A 19525-nucleotide genomic window follows, 5' to 3' on the forward strand; every position below is an offset into this window, starting at 1 on the left:
ACACGAGCCTTGCGCTTGCAGGTACTGTGGGGGGCAGCTGTTGTTTTTGCTGCTCGGCGGTGGCGGGTGGCTGCCGGACCACGGCTTCATACCACTAGAGGTTTGCACTGACTGTATGACCCAGGGGCAGCGGAGGAGGATGCAGCTGTCGTGGATGTTGTTGACTGCGACTGTGAGTCATCCTCCTCCTCCTGGTATTCAGCGACAATTGCCTCCAGCTTCCGTTGCCGGGCGCGTATAGCCCACTTCTTCCTTGTTAGTTTAGAAGGAGTATCTATATGAAGAAAGAAAAACATACTGTAACCAATGCTCTTTAAAATTAACACAAAATAATTCAGCAGAAAGTTGTGTCACAGTAGCACCAGCAACTTGCAACCACAGTACATAACAATTGTGGCATGTATCTATCTAACCTCCAACTTCGTCGGCCTCTGCTCTAACATTAGTGGGAGTTTCAGGAATTCTACTAGCACTATATGGACTAACTACATTAGACTCAGACAGTACACCAGTCTTCTTCCTTTCTCATGTTTAGCTAAATTGGTACGTAAACTTGTGGAAGCCGGCATAATGCCAGCGCAGTCAGCTTGCACCAGAGAAAAACAGACGCAAGCCATGATGACACAGACTTGCGTTACTGTTACCAGTCCAGTACATCAAGGTGGGGAAGCTCTTACTTTTCTATTACGGGTGGCACTGGCCATACTCTGTTACAAGGGCTACTGCTTAATTAATTTAACTTTCACCCTGCCCTGCCCCTGACTACTACAAAAGGAAAATAAAGATACATATTATGATCATCTATACCTTCACAGGATATTTGCTTACATATGGGATGACTTTAGGTGCTTTGTTTTGGATTGAGTGAACACAGCTAGGCCACACATGAATGACAGAGTTGTAAAAAAAATATTAACATAAGTAGTGAGTGGTCCCCGTAATCGCCGGAGGAAGGCACTTGTGAGTTGTGACTTACTTGACTTGATAATGTGAACTATACAATATAGATACACAATATAGGCTGTGCTTGCAAACTACTGTTAGTCATGGTAGTATTCTGAAAAATTAAATTACATCTTCTACTTTCCTCGGCTTTGCTACTCTGGCAAGGACGTGCAGTGTTACATGCTCTTCAAAGTAACACTCTTCATCCAGTGACCGTCTACTCTGTCTACATACACCTATGCTTTCTATGAGGAAGATACCATCCAGGCCTCCATCCATTCAAAGTAAATGTCAATCATTCTTCTTAATGTCTCAACTGGACAAACCTTACTTTTTCTCACAGAAAAACAGCCTTTTTATTTTATTTTGTAAACCACCAGCCATGCATCCGTGCTTGACTTGCATTTGAATTTGAACCAAAGGATATATTGCACACACATACAGTTTCTGTTTCACCCACCCAGGCAGTCCTCTTTTCTTTCTCCTTCCACCCATCCTTGCTTCAGCCTTCAACCGGCCATGCATCAGATTCCCTGCCACCTTGGGCAGCATTCAGAAACACGTATCATTCTTTGCCAGTCATTAATTTTAACTCGCTCTGCCTTCCTTACACCCTTCTTTCCCTTTTCGTTTATCCCATCCATCAAGTTCATCTCCGATCTGACTTGGCTTCTCGATAAAACTTTCACAGCTGAGTTGTAGTCACATTTAGAGGAGGCTAGTGGTTACTCGTCAACTCCCGCCGCTAATGCTATTGCTAATGCAAAGTCAAGGGTGACTGTCTTCTACCTGGTTGACAAAAACTTAGTTCTAAATTTGTAAGTCTTCTTAACAGTAAAGTGTACTTGTACTGTACAACATATACACCCCTGCAGCGAGCCTACTCTGCAATCTCAATCAGTAAGGAATGTAATAGCTTACCACTGCCCGCCACTACCGTGGCATCACCCACTGCAGTTCCTGCTGGCTGTGGCATCGCATCCGCCCCTGGAGTGACCACCTCCACGCTGGCCCGGCACTGGTGGTGGGCTGTGCCGATGGTGTTACGCCTAGAAATTACACTTAATATTTTTAGATGCCATATACACCACTCCCTATTTTGTCTAGGAATGAAAAAATATGTTACTAGTACTACATAAACAAGTTTAATAATTTGTGACTCTCTGGTCTAAACTAAAAATGTCCCTTTCTTCAGGGAAGGGTGTTTTTTATTTATGCTTATCCATAACATGTGATGCTAAACTTTTTGCCACAACTGATGAATGCTTGCTTTTTAACACGCACCATTTTTCTCATAACAGACAGAAGCTTCCCTTCTACGAACAAGAGCAAGATCATATGAATATTAGTGGGAGTCGTCATCATCACCACCAAGACTTTAAGTTCCAACCAGGTGAGGGGTTTCCCACAATTACTGTGTAAATCAACCACTGTCCAGTTTTCATGAGTTCACCATTTATCTTCTATGAAGTTAATTTTAATAAATGTTTTTAATGCACAATTTAAAATTAATATACAGAGTACACACAGAGCTAGTTGTTTTACTTTTAATAAAGCTTTAAAACTTACATAGACTCTGTGGTTTTTGGTCATGAGTGAGTGAGCAATTTGCAAGCATGTGTCCGTGACTCGGAGAGGTCGAGACTCTGACTCCGTAGTCTTATGTTCTGGGTTGTATAATCATTGGGGATCATCGCTACATTCAGGAGCTAAATATTGACTCTGACACACTAGCTAGTCAGTAAGGAGATTGGGGGTTCAACTTCTGTTTCTGACTTAGTTATGTGGAAAGTCTAACTGCGCCTATTATCACCAATGCCCTATTTCTTGTCCATAGTTCTGTATGTGCAGAATTGTCCCTGCAACAGTAGTAGTATGTCCTCCTATCCAATTAAAAAGTAAACTAGTATCTTATTCTTGGTGGCCATTGACATTTTATTGTTGGGAATTGTCAAAGCATAAACATTTAGAAGACTTCAATAGACATTATGGACAACCCAGAGGACTGCACTCAGTGCCTAGAGCTATTGCTGAATAGGAGTTTTTTTGTTTAACACCTTTTGCCAACTGTGCAAGCTTAGCTAGCTACACAGACAGACTAATAATAATCTAGTAGTAGCACAGAGAGTCATAGTAGAGGCAGGATAAGAATTTAGAAACAATCTACAAGAAGATCAAAGACGATTTAGGAAAAAATAGAATTATGAGGAACGTTTGGAATAAATAGGTGCTGTAAAAGATATGGAAGTATAATTAATAATATTAACAGGAAAACTTACTGGGGCCAGCAGAGGAGCCCTCGGCGGACCTATCCTGGCCTTCTTGCTTGGCCGGCGCCGCTACCTCCTCCTCTGTCCTCTTGCCCCTGGGGGGAGCTGATGTACAACATGAAAGAAAGACACAAACATGGATGATTGTTGTCAACCAAATCAAACATTTCAAAAAAACAATAACAAATTATTTTGGGGAAATAGACAACAATTGCACTAAATTTATTGACCTATCTGATGTGGTCTACTAGGATATTAGTATTGCTGGATTCGCGGACCGTCTACTTGGAATGTTATGTAACTCACTAAACCAACTACAAAAAGGTTCTACTAGGACTGGCAGGCAGCACTCCGCAGCACGCGAAGTGACAGACACAGTCCGTCATGATTGCTGACCACTAAAAAGTTCCCTACTAAATAACCACTCGTTATATACTCAAACTATCAATCCACCACCACTATCTCTTCTTAGTAGCAGGAGTACAAAGGAAGGACTGGACTTGAGTCTCTAGTGTCTAGCATTAAGCAGTTCTGTAAAGTACACTCATACATAATCACTCAGGCCAAATGAGCACACAATTGAAAACAAGTAAGCATAGTAGCACCACCAGTGAGCAGGCGAGCACCTGCAATCACAGAAGCTTTTGAAACATAATTTACCTGCAATGTAATTTCTAGTGTCTAGCATTACGCAGTTCTGTAAAGTACACTCATACATAATCACTCAGGCCAAATTAGCACAAAATTGAAAACAAGTAAGCATAGTAGCACCGCCAGTGAGCAGGCGAGCACCTGCAATCACAGAAGCTTTTGAAACATAATTTACCTGTAATGTAATCTCTAGTGTCTAGCATTACGCAGTTCTTTAAAGTACACTCATACATATTCACTGAGGCCAAATGAGCACACAATTGAAAACAAGTAAGCATAGTAGCACCGCCAGTGAGCAGGCGAGCACCTGCAATCACAGAAGCTTTTGAAACATAATTTACCTGCAATGTAATTTCTAGTGTCTAGCATTACGCAGTTCTGTTAAGTACACTCATACATAATCACCAAGGCCAAATGAGCACAACATTGAAAACAAATAAGCATAGTAGCACCGCCAGTGAGCAGGCGAGCACCTTCAATCACAGAAGCTTTTGAAACATAATTTACCTGCAATGTAATCGGCAGCATTCTTGCTCTTCGGAAAAAACAAATATTTACAATATCATAACACAGAGCAGGAGAAAGCAAAGTAGTGATTAAATAGCAAGCCCAGGGATCTCGACGCCAAGCAGGTTGAGTAGGTAATGTTCTCGGTCCAGGATGTCGGACCACCGGTGCGTCGCCTGGTTGTAGGTGCGCTGGACCCCAGACTCCCGATACATGACCCGGCACACCTTCCCCATAGCTGGCGATGCTCCCAGAGCCCGTACTCGGTACCGGGCTCTTGGGGAGGTGGCGCTGGACATAGAAAACTAGTGCAGCCACCTCCACCACGCCAAAGATCTCCCGGGCAGTTATTGCCTCCCACTTAAGCGCTACGGGTGTGGGACCCTTTCCCTTCAGGTTTTTGCCGGCTCCCTTTGCCATGGTCCTGAACAGTTAAAGGAAAATAAAAAAGGAAAGAATAGGGAAAAACTAAATAAAAGAAAAGAGAGTTAAAACAAGTAGTTTTAAAGTAACCAAAAGTAGAAAAAAACACAAAATATAGATGTACAAAAATAAAGAGATAATGAGTCAAAAAGATTTTAAAAAAGTTCAAACAAAGGAATACAAAGATTAAAGGAGGATTAAAAAAGCATGCCCAGAACCATAGCAATGAATGAAAAACAAGATGGTCGCGCCCATTGCGACCACATGGGTAAGTTTGCATGATATTTCCCCCGCGAGCACGCAAAAACGGATGCAAACACGCAATTGTGCCCCGCACGTAAGAAATGCATAACGCGAGCATGCAACTAGAGCCCAGAAACGGAAATACGCAATGCAAACACTGAAAACAAGATGGCCGCGCCCATCTACGACCGCATGGGTAACTTTGCGGTAGCCACGCTGAAAATAAAACCCTGCAAACACGCAAAAATAAAAAAATCCGCAAATTTGCACAAATTCGTGGATTTTGCGGACCACAAATTCGCTTTCGCGCGAGTTCACGTACCGCGAATTTACAAATTTCACCCATACTTACAAATGGCCAGGCTCAAAATGGAAGCAGCGGTACAAAAGGTGGTGGAGATGGACGGAGCATCTGAACCAATAAAACACTCAAACCCAGTCAACAGATCTGGGTTTAATCCATCACCGTTCTTTAGCTCACTCTGCCACCCCAGTTCAGACATGGCCATATGAAAATCAGTCTGACCCTGTGCCTCATGGGAACAGTCCAGCCTGAACTGCCAAGCCATGCCTTCCCTGGAAGGGATTCAAGCTTCCTAGGACCGGTTTCTGGCATTACAGCCATCTTCAGCCTGGCTTGCTTGAATCCAGTGGCAAAGTGAGCAAGGGACTCAAGTCATGTGAGCCCTCCAGCTGTGGGCAATAAAAGAACTGGTGATGTGATGCCTAGTCTCTGCCATTTACTTGCTGCCACTCAGCCTGTGATCAAGGACAGTATTGAATGTCTGAAACTCGTAAGGCTTAATAATTGAACTCATGCTATGATGGTCTTTGTTGCAGCCCATGATACCGGAGGTTTGCAGATGGGGAGTGCATCCTAAAGCTTGGAGCATTGTGGAACTGTATGTCAATATCCGGCTGCTCTGCCAGGGGGATTGCACCACCACAGGAAGTTACAGCGGCCCGGCGGGCCACTGATAAGGAGCCTGGTTATCAGCCATTCTGCTGGGCGTTTACTGATGTGCAACGGAGGCTTCAATGCATGAGAAGCCCACTAATGGCGATACTGATTTTAAGTAATTTTGAGATGACAGCGTCTTTATTACGAACTCTGGTGTTATAGAGACTACGTATCCCAGAAGGCAATTTTTGATCATGTGAGCCCTCCAGCTGTGGGCAATAAAAGAACTAGTGATGTGATGCCTAGTCTCTGCCATTTACTTGCTGCCACTCAGCCTGTGATCAAGGACAGTATTGAATGTCTGAAACGCGTAAGGCTTAATAATTGAACTCATGCTATGATGGTCTTTGTTGCAGCCCAAGATACCGGAGGTTTACAGATGGGGAGTGCATCCTAAAGCTTGGAGCATTGTGGAACTGTGTATATATATATATATATATATATATATATATATATATATATATATATATATATATATATATATATATCTCGAAAAATTCCCTCGAAGAAGAAATCAGAGGCTAGAGGGGAATTCAGGGTAACAGCGTGCTTTAATGAAATGACCACAGTTGCGGCGGATGCATTTCGGCATAATGGCCTTCTTCGGCGCCCAACACTGTAGAAAGTCCTTCACCTCTGTTCTCCTCCTGTGTAAAATACGTGCTTGCATCACAGACTCCTCCCCCTAATGCAATTGGCACACCTGTGTAGTGTTCGTATTCAGTTCATCGAACTACACCTCCCAGCAAGCTCTGTGTCGGCCTGACTGAGATGGTGGCGTGGGGGGGCAAGTAAAAACAGTAGGTCCGTGCAAGTTGCAGGTGAGTGGCGAAGGAGCCTTCCGTGTCACATCACAGTCCGCACCTGCTTCCCTTAGTCCCCTCGTACTGCTACCACCGCTCCTCCCATGTAAGCATGTGGGTGGGGGCTGTCAAATGGAGACATCTCGCCCCCGCTGAGATAAAATACCTCCGTCTGCCCACAGTCACCTGAGGTTCCTGGCTGTCTCCGAACTTATCGATACCTCGATGACAAACACGCTGACAGTAGCGAAGAGCCAGTAAAAAGTCCGGGAAACTTGATGTAGCAGGGCCTGCTGTGCTGCGTCTCTGGCTGGCGCAGTATGTATCTCGAAAAATTCCCTCGAAGAAGAAATCAGAGGCCAGAGGGGAATTCAGGGTAACAGCGTGCTTTAATGAAATGATCACAGTTGCGGCGGATGCATTTCGGCATAATGGCCTTCTTCGGCGCCCAACACTGTAGAAAGTCCTTCACCTCTGTTCTCCTCCTGTGTAAAATACGTGCTTGCATCACAGACTCCTCCCCCTAATGCAATTGGCACACCTGTGTAGTGTTCGTATTCAGTTCATCGAACTACACCTCCCAGCAAGCTCTGTGTCGGCCTGACTGAGATGGTGGCGTGGGGGGGCAAGTAAAAACAGTAGGTCCGTGCAAGTTGCAGGTGAGTGGCGAAGGAGCCTTCCGTGTCACATCACAGTCCGCACCTGCTTCCCTTAGTCCCCTCGTACTGCTACCACCGCTCCTCCCATGTAAGCATATGGGTGGGGGCTGTCAAATGGAGACATCTCGCCCACGCTGAGATAAAATACCTCTGTCTGCCCACATTCACCTGAGGTTCCTGGCTGTCTCCGGACTTATCGATACCTCAATGACAAACACGCTGACAGCAGCGAAGAGCCAGTAAAAAGTCCGGGACACTTGATGTAGCAGGGCCTGCTGTGCTGCGTCTCTGGCTGTATTATATATATATATATATATATATATAAAATAATAAATATTACATCTTCTAAATATTTTTTTTAAGTAGATTTATTATACATTTTAACAAATATAACAAATAAACTTAAATAAAAAAGTTAAACACATACATAATAATCAATATATATATTGAAACAATCAATAAACTAATATTTTTTATATAATTTTAAAATTATATAAAAATGTGCAAATATATATATATTTATATCAATCTATAACATAAAATCTATTTTTAAAAACCATTCAATTATAAATTAAAACATTAAATTATTAAAAAATTTAAACAAATTTACCACTCCAAAATTACTATTACCACTCCAGTGAGTGTAACAGTAAGGAAAGTTTTGGATAGCAGAGGGGTAAAAATTACTATTCCAACTCCAATGAGCGCAAAAGTAAGGAAAGTATTGGATAGCAGAGGGGTAAAATGTACTATTCCCGCTCCAGTCAATGCAACAGTAGCGAAGTGTTAGATAGCAGAGAAGTAAAAATGACTATTCCCACTCCAGTGAGTGCAACAATAGGGAAAGTGTTAGATAGCGGAGGGGTAAAAATTACTATTCCCACTCCAGTCAGTGCAACAGTAGGTAAAATGTTGGAGAACAGAAGGGTACAATTTACTATTCCCACTCCAGTGAGCGCAACAGTAGGGAAAGTGTTGGATAGTGGCGGGATAACATTTATTATTCCCACTCCAATCAGCGCAACAGTAGAGAAAGTGTTGGATTGTAGAGGGGTGACAATTAGTATTCTCACTCCAGTCAGTCAAAAATTTAAAACAAACAAAATAATAACAACAACATTTAAAAAATAAAATTAATAAAGAAAATATAAATATGTTCAAAATTAAAATACAAATATATTTAATTTCACAAATTTAGAATAAAACATATTATAATGTTAAATGCATATGACATATGCCTACAAATATTATATTAAATAAAAGAAAAAATATTTTTCAAACAAATACATATTTCTAATTAGAAAATATTTAGAAACACAAACATTAATTATTACATACATTTCCTTTTTTTATTTCCTACCCTATAACACCGCACAATTTACAACCCACATCTAATTTTTTTTAAACTTACATAATTAACATAATTAATTACCAATTATTAATTCACATTCAAATTAAAAGTTATAAAAAATAATACACTTCCCATACTTTACCCCTTTAATCCCCACAAACCACAGCTAAAATTACACTGTGAAATAATGAATTACACAATTAAAACTTATTTTCAATTAAAAACTAATAGTATTTAACAACTAATTATAAAGAAAATAAATTAATTTACTCCCCACCTTTTACCCCTATAAATGTAAAACCACAAACAAAAATATAAACAATTACCCTATTTAAATGTCAATTAATAAATTAATATTAATGTACATCTAATTAGCAATTAATTAAACATAAATTACTTCCCAACCTTTACCCCTATAAACCCTACAACCGACATCTAAAATTAACTGCACAATTTCCATATTTAATTCTCAATTAATTAATCAATATGAATTAGGAAACAAATTAATAATTAATTAAACATAAATTACTTCCCACTCTTTACCCCTATAAACCCTACAACCCACATCTAAAATTAACTGCACAATTTCCATATTTAATTCTCAATTAATTAATCAATATGAATTAGGAAACAAATTAATAATTAATTAAACATAAATTACTTCCCACTCTTTACCCCTATAAACCCACAAGCCACACCTAAAATTAATTACACAATTTCCATAATTAGTTTACAATCAATTAAATAATATAAAGTAACAACTAATTATTAATTAAACATAAATTACTTCCCAACCTTTACCTCTATAAACCCTGCAACCCACACCTAAAATTGATTACACTATTCCCATAATTAATTTTCGATCAATTAAATAATATAAATTAACTAATTATTAATTAATCAAAAAGTAATTACTCCCACCCTTAACCCCTATAAACTCCACAGCCCGCACCTAAAAAAATTCCAAAATTACCATAATTAATTACTGACTAATTAATCAATATTAATTAACTACCAGTTAATAATTAATTACAAATAAATTACTTCCCACACTTAACACTATAAAATCTCAATTAAAGAAATATTAATAAATACAAAATAATCATTCATTTATCATAATAAGTTACTTCCCACCCATTCCCCTATAAACCCACAACCCGCTATGTAAGTAAAACACACAAAATGTTATTAAAATAAAAATGATAACTACTAAAAATATAACACATATTTAAAAAAACGTATACAAAAAATATACATGACATACAATTAAAAGATAAACTAAAATACATAACACAAATTAAATAATTGATATTTTAATGAACTATATTTTTGCAAACGATATTAATGACTTCTATTTTTTTAAACAATATTTTTTACCCTAAATTTGATACTCTTGACCACGATATTCTTGCTGTTGATATTTCTGTGTCATGATATTTCTAACTCGATATTTGTGTAATTAAAAACTTCCAACTCGATATTCTTTCTGAGAACCCATACAACAAATTGCACATTTGGAACATCCTTCTCCAGTAAATTATCAAACATCAGCTGTGCTGCTTGGCCCAAGTCACTAACCAGTAAACCAGAATTTCTTCCTGGCTCAAAATTTGTGGCATGGATGGCCACTAAGCAATTCTCAAAAATTCTCAGCCATTGTCTCAATTTGCCGGGATGGTGCAAAAATGAAAGTGGCTTCATAAAATGTTGAGAAGAAGCCATGTTATAAAGAGTGAGGATCTGTGACACAAAATTAAATTAAATGTGCACAGTTCTACAAGTCAAAATGCTAAAACACCTGTGATTGCACTCAGCTCTTGCAGGATATTGTACCATTGCTTCAAATATGATTTTTTATGAAAATGTAAGATATTTTAACCTAAGATGATTTAGGAGCCAAATAGTGAATTGATGTGGTTTCATACATCCAATATGGCCAACAGTGTGCAGATGGCACATGCACTGCCTGCAAAGACTAATGGGGTGAGCAAGACATCACAATAGAAATGGGTGTGTAAAGGGTTCCTGCTCCTCCTCTTCGTATAGTCCACGGGGGATGATTGCACAGATGGCGCTTATGTGAACCGTTTATGCTGAAGCTAATCTCTCTTCATAGAGCCATTGAAGCTCGTGCAGAACCACTCAGCCCAATGAAGATGGAGTAAAAAAAGACATCCTTACACGATCTTAGCGTGATTTCATCAGTGCTCAACAACTATGCAGGCCATTCTCAACCGATCACCGTCGGATCCCTAGAAAAACACACTAGAGGACGTCACTGGTGTCAATTTCTTAAGCCTGCACTGAGGTTGGTGGGGTGACTGGATCCAATCCTGTGATCATCGCCAATATGTTGTGCGGAGATGCAGGGCTCAGCTCTACATTCAAAAGGCTTTGTCAAAGTAAGTGAGTCCACGACCAAAGTGCAGCCAGCAGGTCTCAAGGAAAGCAGCAACTGCAGGTACCACTCATCACTGAAAAACCACAGACATGGAATGTGGATGAAAACCAACACAAACCGGGAAGCAAAGAAAATGTAAAACCATATAACACACATCAGCGCAGACAAAAGGACAAGGGCATGACTCCCCTTTTCTGTGTGATATGAATAAATCAGAAGAAGCTGGACATATATGTGACTGTGTTTTGATGCACTGGTAACAGAGAACAACAGGTTTGGATTCTTGAATGTGTGAAAAGTATTTTGATCTCATTTGGGGCAGCTGATTGTTTTAAAAACGCTTATAACATGTACTGCATATATCCATGAATGCCTCTCCCCTATTTCTGAAGGTCTATGAGGGATTTGTGGGTGTTAATGTGTCTGTGAACCTGGAAGAGACAATTAACGAATGAGGTTTGGCATCATAGCTATGAGAAATGTGACCTGACCCACAAACGGACACTGCATCACGTGCATACTCAACATTAAGCTGTACTTCAACATATTGTTTCTCAGCCTGTGTTGTGCCACCCTTAGTGACCAAGTTAACATTACGTCTACCTCACTGAAACCCTGGGATTCAATTTCACAATCATGGTTCAAATGGCAAGCCTTGGATTGCACCATGGATCAACTAAGGATATATGACAGAATGCGAGACACACAGCGTCAACGGGATGCATATTATCAAACTCCAATTATGATAGCTGATGCAAGTACTTATCCATTTCATATCCAATGTTGCTGAAAAGGAACATAGCTGCTCAGGCTTAAAATAGCTGTGGTACAAACTGTGGTGATGTGGGGGCTCTAGGCCCACATCGCTATTAATGATGGACGCAGACACAGCTTGGATGGTTAATTAACTGGCCTTGAGCACGTGCGCTCAGCCCCTTTTATTTAGCAGGGTCATCTGACTGATGACGCCTGTGGTGGGTGGGTGTTCAGTGTATGACAAGCATACTGGAACACTAGAACGTATCTCAGCGATACTACACAAACCATAATAGTAGGATTAAATCCACCAATAACGGAGCAAAATGTGTTGATTGCCCATATGAGAAAACCTCTGTTTGTGCCGCTTCGCACCTATAATTGAAATGGAAATATAAAATTGCAGGTACTCGTTATCCTACAGTGCCTGTTTATTAATGACAGGTGTTTGCACTCCTGCTGAGCACTGTAGATACTCTATTAAGTAATCAAGTGAGAGAATGGACACTTGTGACTACGCGACCGTAGGTTAAATTGAATCACCCTCATAAACGCTAAGTAAATTGTGCGGTGTAGATCGTTTTTCCGCCCCACATATGCGTTACGGCATTATCATTGGGTGTCCAAATTAGTGCTGAATGCCTGCCTCAACCCGAGGCAACCTCTGGTCTAGGTAGTAGTGTCCAGAGATAGAAAGGCACCCCCATAAGGGAAGGTGAAAGTGAGTTAGAAAATCGTGACTTAAAAGCAAAACTTCACCATAGGTAAACTTTAATAAAAATGGTGAGGTTTTGTTATTAAAAATGTGGGGTATAACTGGAGATCGTGTTACTAGATCTCTTTATAACACTTAGTTGACAGAGTCGACATGTTTCTGCTCCATTCCGCCCAGCCGGGTCTACGGAGCATTCGTCAGGACAAACAAAAACAAACAACAGGTCAATTACTTGCACAACTTGTGAAGTACTCAGTAGTGTTAATCTAAACACTCTATTTTGGCTTGCTTCAGTTTCCTGGAAATAAAGCAAAAACAAAAGAAACAGTACAAACTTATCTGGGGGTGCAGATTCAGCACAGTATTAAAATCTCCAATCGAGATATTTTAAATGTGCCTATACTTTGCACTACATTCAGAAGGGTAGTCTCAGTAAAGGCCACCAGAGTCTGCGCTACACTTCGAGATAAAATCAGTTCATTGTAAATGGACACACGGATCTCATTGTCTTACTGGGTACTTCTCGTGTGTAAAGTAAGGAGGTCTCTATATGCTGTACCCAATAGTTATACCCCATGCTGTTCAGATGGTTACATGACAGCCTTCCGTGTGTATCAAAAATAACTAAGTGTGTGGCTAATATTACGCGCTGGTTCAGGTAGTTGTTAATGAAGTTTGTTGATACCCCACTGTTATTGTTTGTTAAGTAATGGCTCGTCACATTCTTGTCACATTCTCGTGTGTAAAGTAACTATCTTTGTATATTGTGCCCAAAGGTTAAAACTCTATCCTATTGAGGCGGCTTGTTATTAATAGATCCAAGCGTGTTACAAAAAGAGAAAAAGTACCACATGTCGGGTTTGTTCAAGTCATTGCGGCTGGAGTGCATAGCTGCCACGTTGTTATTATATGCTAAATGATGGTTCGTCACATTATACTGAAAACATAAATTAAAAGCTAAGCGCTCTAAATTGTGCTATCTCGTTTGTGTTATTAACTCTCTACTCTCCGTCAAGATGGTTGCGCGGGTGAAAGGGACGCGTAAAGGTTTACCTTGACTCTGGAAACCTCGCGCTTCAAAAGGGTGCATAAGGACTCTCTGGTTCTGAGCTGGTAAAGATGAAACAATCAAGATAAGATTGACATTAGTCTTACCGCTCAGTGGAGACAAACAGTGTTCACTCACGTAGGGCGCCATTCTTACCCGCACGAGGAGGAGTCTCCGCGTCTAGTGCTGGCTCTGCCCCTCAACGTCGGAGACTCACTTCCTCTTCACATTTAAAACGTAAAAATAGAAGGAGGACTTCGTGATTTGAGATATTATCAAAGCAAGAAAGCTTTATCTGTATCTTGCCGCGAACACAAATAATAATATTTTTGCCTTAACTCTCAGAAAGGAGAGTTGCCTCTATTTATGTTAACATGATGGAATGAATAAATGTTAACAGACGTTCGTAAAAAAAGCTCAAGGTGATATGGCTAAAAGAAATGTACTTCAATTGCAGGTTATCCAATAAAGGAACATTACGTGCTCTATGGTATCTTCAGAGTAAGAGCGCTTAATCTGTATATTGCCACACTAACAATGTTAATTTTTACGTTATCAGGGTAAGAGAAGTTGCCTGTTTTATTATGTCAACATGGTTGAATGAAGAAAATGTTGACAGAAATTCATAACAAACGTTCAGGGTAATATGGCTTAAATAATTGTACTGTGATTGTAGACTATCACGCTCTCATTTGGTAAATAGCGGTTGAATAGACTGAGGAATTGAACACTGGGAACAAAAAGAGGAGGGGTCAAGTGTGACCTATATCCATACTGCGGAAGATCTTATATCTAGTGACTAGTAGATGTCAAGGCTCACTTGGCTTTCATCTGTTATTATGTTGATGTGTAAGTGTATCAATCTGGCTATTGTCCCAAACAATCTCAGCTTCTATGCAAATTGGTGCCAAGGTATATTATCGTTTAATCCTGTCAGATGTGTCTGCAGACGGTTCACCCATCTTTGCTCTTTTTCGAACAGTGTTCTCTCGGCATTTGTGGTTTTGTCAGTGAGCATTTCCAATATTGTCCATCTCAAGTCTTCCACATTGTGGCCAACCTCGATGAAATGGGAGCATAATTTTGTGGTGTTTTTCTTTAACTTGATATTACTTTTATGTTCTCCAATTCTCGTTTTTATTTTCCTGCAAGTCAACCCTATATACTTTTTGTCACAGGGGCACCATATCATATAGACTACGTGAGTAGAATTACAATTAGGATGTTGCCATTGTGTCCAGTTTAGAGATTCTGTAAGTTGAAAGGATTTTGACGTTGTAGTAAGTTTGCATACTATGCAGGTGCCACACGGATAATGGCCAGTGACCGGCATCATGTTCGTATTTCTGGTTTGTATAGGTTTATTTTTCTTCACTGGTCTTGTGTGAACTAGCAGGTCCTTGAGGTTTTTCGTCCGTTTGTTTGCAAATCTGAGTTTAGGCCAGCTGAATTTGCCTGTAGCGAGAATGCGCCAATTTTTATTGACCAATTTCTGTATTTCATATGTCGCTGGGCAGTATGTGGTGACGCACGTCACTAGTTCAGGAATAGGTTCTTTAGGGTGTGATTGAAGCAGACTGTAGATACTCTCCCTTTCAAACTGAAGTAGTCTAAGAACGTATTACCTGACAGTACCTGATCATGTAATCCACTACTATAATCTGTTGAAGGAGGTTAATTTATGGCACCCCACCAAAAGCTGCGGTCGAGCATGGGCACTTGGCTCAAGCCAGCAAAATATCAAAAAGTGCAGATGGAGTGGAGGCTCTGAAATAAGCTGGGACAAACTCTGGAACACCATCCCAACGAGTTTAATGATCATCACATACCTTTCTAGCCATAAAAACCACTTGCAGAGTAATGTGTTGTAAAAATGTATTTGTTAATGGTGGTGTCTAATTGATGCCGCCATGTCAGAGCGTTATTCATCCTGTCTATATGTCCACTTGAATTGTTCTGTTTCGTTACTGTGGTGCATTTTAATGTACGTTGAACTATACAAAATGCATTTTATTTTTGCTTTTTACTTTCTGTGCCTCTTCAAGCTACTGTCAAAAGTAAAATGCATTTTAAAAAGATAACAGCAAACAAATCAACCAATAACTTACCTTTACTGCATTAAACGTGAGAAGCAATTGCCTATAGGGAAAGCTTCTTGTGTGCCCTTTCACACAGATTGGTGGCTTACATAAACCCACAACTTTGGTTTATGTCAGAGGGGATACAAGACTGTACCAAGGTCGGATAGGGGAAAAAGCAGCTCTGGGAATGCTTGTAATACCAACCCTTTATCCTATAATGAGAAAATACAAACATCTAAAATGGGGACTGTGGTGCCTCCTTCCCTGTGGGTGGCTACCTACACAAAAACTATTTGAGAAACTGGAGACAAACAATGCATTTTAGAAGGCTTAGGACTTAGGTCCTGATTACAAGGATAGGAACTTTTTATTTTGTCACATTAATAACAAGGCCACGGAGTACCACTGGGTACTTTATTTATCGGGTGAGATAAATAGCACCTATTAGATAAATAATATGGATTTTGATGTTTAACACACTAAAATCTATATGATACAGTAAATACCGTATGCCTTCCTCCGTTAAATTATGACAGGTTTGACCTGCCAAAATATAACGAAGGTAGAGGTATTTAACACCTTGCGTGCTCATGACGAGCTCAGCTCATCATGAGGCAATGCGGGGCTGTGCTCATGACGAGCTGTGCTCGTCATGACTGCTGCGGCGCTCCCACGCGGGGATAATTCCCCTGCTGTGCTGAGCGTTCTATACAAATGGACGTGGTCATGACGAGCTCAGATCGTCATGAGCACAGCGCCAGCGTGCTACGTGACGAGCTGACTGGGTCACAAGCACGTGGCGCTGCGCACGGCCCCCCGCCCCACCAGCTCCGTGGGGGAATTAGCCCCTGCAGCCGAGGGGTTAACGCATCCTTTAATTATCAGATTCGTTAAATACCCAACAATTCGTAATTCCAACTCATGCATAAATCGATGTTTACGCTCGGGTCGAATACACTGATCAACTTGTAATCCAGCCCATAGATATGGATAAAAAGTAGAAGCTAAATAACCAATCCAATGCTTCCTGGTCTACCCTTTTACAAAGGTTCATTATTCTTTTGTAGCAGAAAAATATGTATTCCCATTTAAAACACAGGATGCAATGTTGAGGGCTGCTGCTCAATGTCCCAGCTCAGTGTGCTAGTGGTACTGCTTAAAGTGCTAAGGGTGCTGCCGAAAGTGCCAATGTGTTGATTTATGTACAATGGAATTGCAATATGTTAAAGGGCTGTAGGACATAACATGGATGCAGTTTTATGTGCTGTGGCTGCTGTCAGTGATTGACAGATACATTGGAACCTGTAGTAAGAAAGGATTATGAGACACCGTTACGAACTCGACGCTTAGAGAAATGTAGTAGGTTGATACTATGGGAGCCTTACCAGTGTGTGTCCTGCAACAATTGTAACTCTCTTCCCCTTACTCCAAATGGCTGCTCTTATTGACAATTCATCACTAGAGTAGCAAGAAAAGATAAAAGGAGAAGAAGAAATTCTTTATTTGTTTTTTTACAACCATAAAATATGTTTTTTCTACAATGTATGTTAAAAGACAATTTCACGATAAAATACATCATTATGACTGGATATATACAAAAAATATATACAAAAAATGTTTCCTGCTTATTAATAACAGTGTTCACAAGTTCACGATAAAGTGCATCATTATGTCTGCATAAATACAAAATTTTCCAACTCGTTAATTACCATGTACCAGGTTCAATGTCCGCTTTTTTTTTTAGGAGTGAGACAATGAAGGTTAAAACTTTGGGGCATATTAGCAAGGAATAGTGATATTTATCGCAAAATGCGCATAACACATTTTTTTTTATCGCTGCCTATCCCTGGATATGTTAGCGGAGAAAACATGCTATTAGCAAAGTTTTTCTCCATTGTGCTAAAATATCCAGTGATAGCGGCGAAAAGAGTAAATATCGCTGGAAATCCAGAGATATTCACGCATTAATGCCAATGGGGACTTAACCTGAAAATCCACCTCCCATTGATGAACAGGTAATTCATGTTTTTAGCAGGCGTTACATTATAGTGATAATCGTGCTTAGCGCGTTTTTTTTATCGCTTTGCCTTCCTTGCTAATAGGCGATAGCTGTGTTAGCGACTGCTTTCAGTCGCTAACAGTTTGGGTACGCCCACTTTGCATGCCATTAGCAATAAATACCGCTGACATGCAAAGAGGGCCCCAAACCAGTCACTATCGCCTAAAAGCTGTCGCTAACTGCAGTTAGCGACCGCTTGCTGATAGGGCAATAAAAATATTGCCGCTTTAGCGGCAAAAAATGCCATTAAAGTGTCAATATGGCCCTTGCTAATATGCCCCTTTACCCCTCGACAGATTAAAATATTTGATGATCCCCCCGCCCAGCGGGTAATAGTCTGCCTTCAAGTACGAATATTGAGCTCTTTTAAGATGGGTTTTAAAAGCGTTCTCGCTTCGCTGACTGCAGGACAGACACACATCACATGGCATAGGGACTCCTTATGATATCCACATAGTCTACAAGTTGCGTTATGATATTTCTCTTTCCAACTTGGTTGCAAATCTTGGTTTCGTGTACTCCAAACCGATACAGCATATACTTCTTCTTTAGAAACAATCTGAAGTGAGCTGCTAGATAGGCTTGTGGTTTTGATATTACATAAGAATTCATCACTGCCCAAGAATGTTGTCTTTTTGTCACTGTGATATTGTCTTCTAGGAAAGGTAATTTTTTTGCAGAGCCGTTGCACACTCTGTTGAACTCCACCCTCTCCATCTTACTGTCCCATGCCCTTTGAATGTCCAGTTCCACCATAGCTATTCTTAGGTTTTCACCCCATGAAGGTTTTTTTTTAATCAAACTGGGCCCTTATTACTGTCCAGCATAGATTGGTCAGGGTACCAGGTTCTGAAGAGCGAAGTTTCCAACATAATTTCACAAAAAACAGATTGCCTCTGGAATTTCTGATTTTGAAGCCCAAATTCCAGGCGATTCTGTGCTGATGACACTGCTCTAGGGAGATAAAAACAGTTTTATACACTTTTGTCTGTAAACCATTTAAGATTCCGGATTCCCGACCATGCCATATTTCTAGTCCGTAAGCCAGTGCTGGAAGTAATTGTGCTGCCATTGTTTTTAAAAGATGACTGTAAGACGGGCAAACTTATTTGTAGCTGTTTATTTGCGAAAATTAAAGTTTGTGCCTTTGCTCTTATGGCTCTTTTTTGATCCTTAAAAGACATACATTGCCCTAAATTGCTTCCCAAATACTTATATGTGCCAACTTCCTCTATTTCGTTACCCTTGGTGAACCATTTAAATTTTCTTTTGGGTCTTGGGCATACTAATCGCACCACCTTTGTTTTTTTCCTGTTTATCTCCAGCTCCTGATGGTCGAAGTAATTAGTCAGGTGGTAGTGATAGAGCGCGCAGTTCACCCAGGTCACCGAGTCTACCAATTTCCTACACGCACTGGGCCCTGGCGTGCAAAATTTTAATACACCACTGACATTTGGGGTGAACCGGGTGATGGTTTCTTTTTTTCTCCACCTGCACGCTTCTATGAGCAATTAAGGTTTGGCCTTACACCTCTGCTTACCATGTACCTGACTTACCACAGGCACAAATACTTATGACAGATCTGGAGCTATTAGGGAAATAGTAGACAGGAGAACTAGGAAAATTTCCCCTCATAAATCAGAACATACTTA

The 19525-nt window shown here is 40.3% G+C and overlaps 1 long non-coding RNA gene across 1 annotated transcript in view; it reads right to left on the minus strand.

Annotated features, from left to right (window-relative positions):
- LOC147731418 (uncharacterized) overlaps window positions 1–19525 on the minus strand; it is a 329183-nt gene that overhangs the window by 267561 nt on the left and 42097 nt on the right. Inside the window, exon 3 of the long non-coding RNA XR_015308440.1 lies at window positions 17200–17272. This is a non-coding gene — a long non-coding RNA (uncharacterized LOC147731418). The remainder of the gene's footprint in view (window positions 1–17199; window positions 17273–19525) is intronic.

The sequence above is a fragment of the Lissotriton vulgaris genome, chromosome 2_1 (assembly GCF_964263255.1).
Source record: "Lissotriton vulgaris chromosome 2_1, aLisVul1.2, whole genome shotgun sequence".
Classification (NCBI taxonomy): Eukaryota; Metazoa; Chordata; class Amphibia; order Caudata; family Salamandridae; genus Lissotriton; species Lissotriton vulgaris.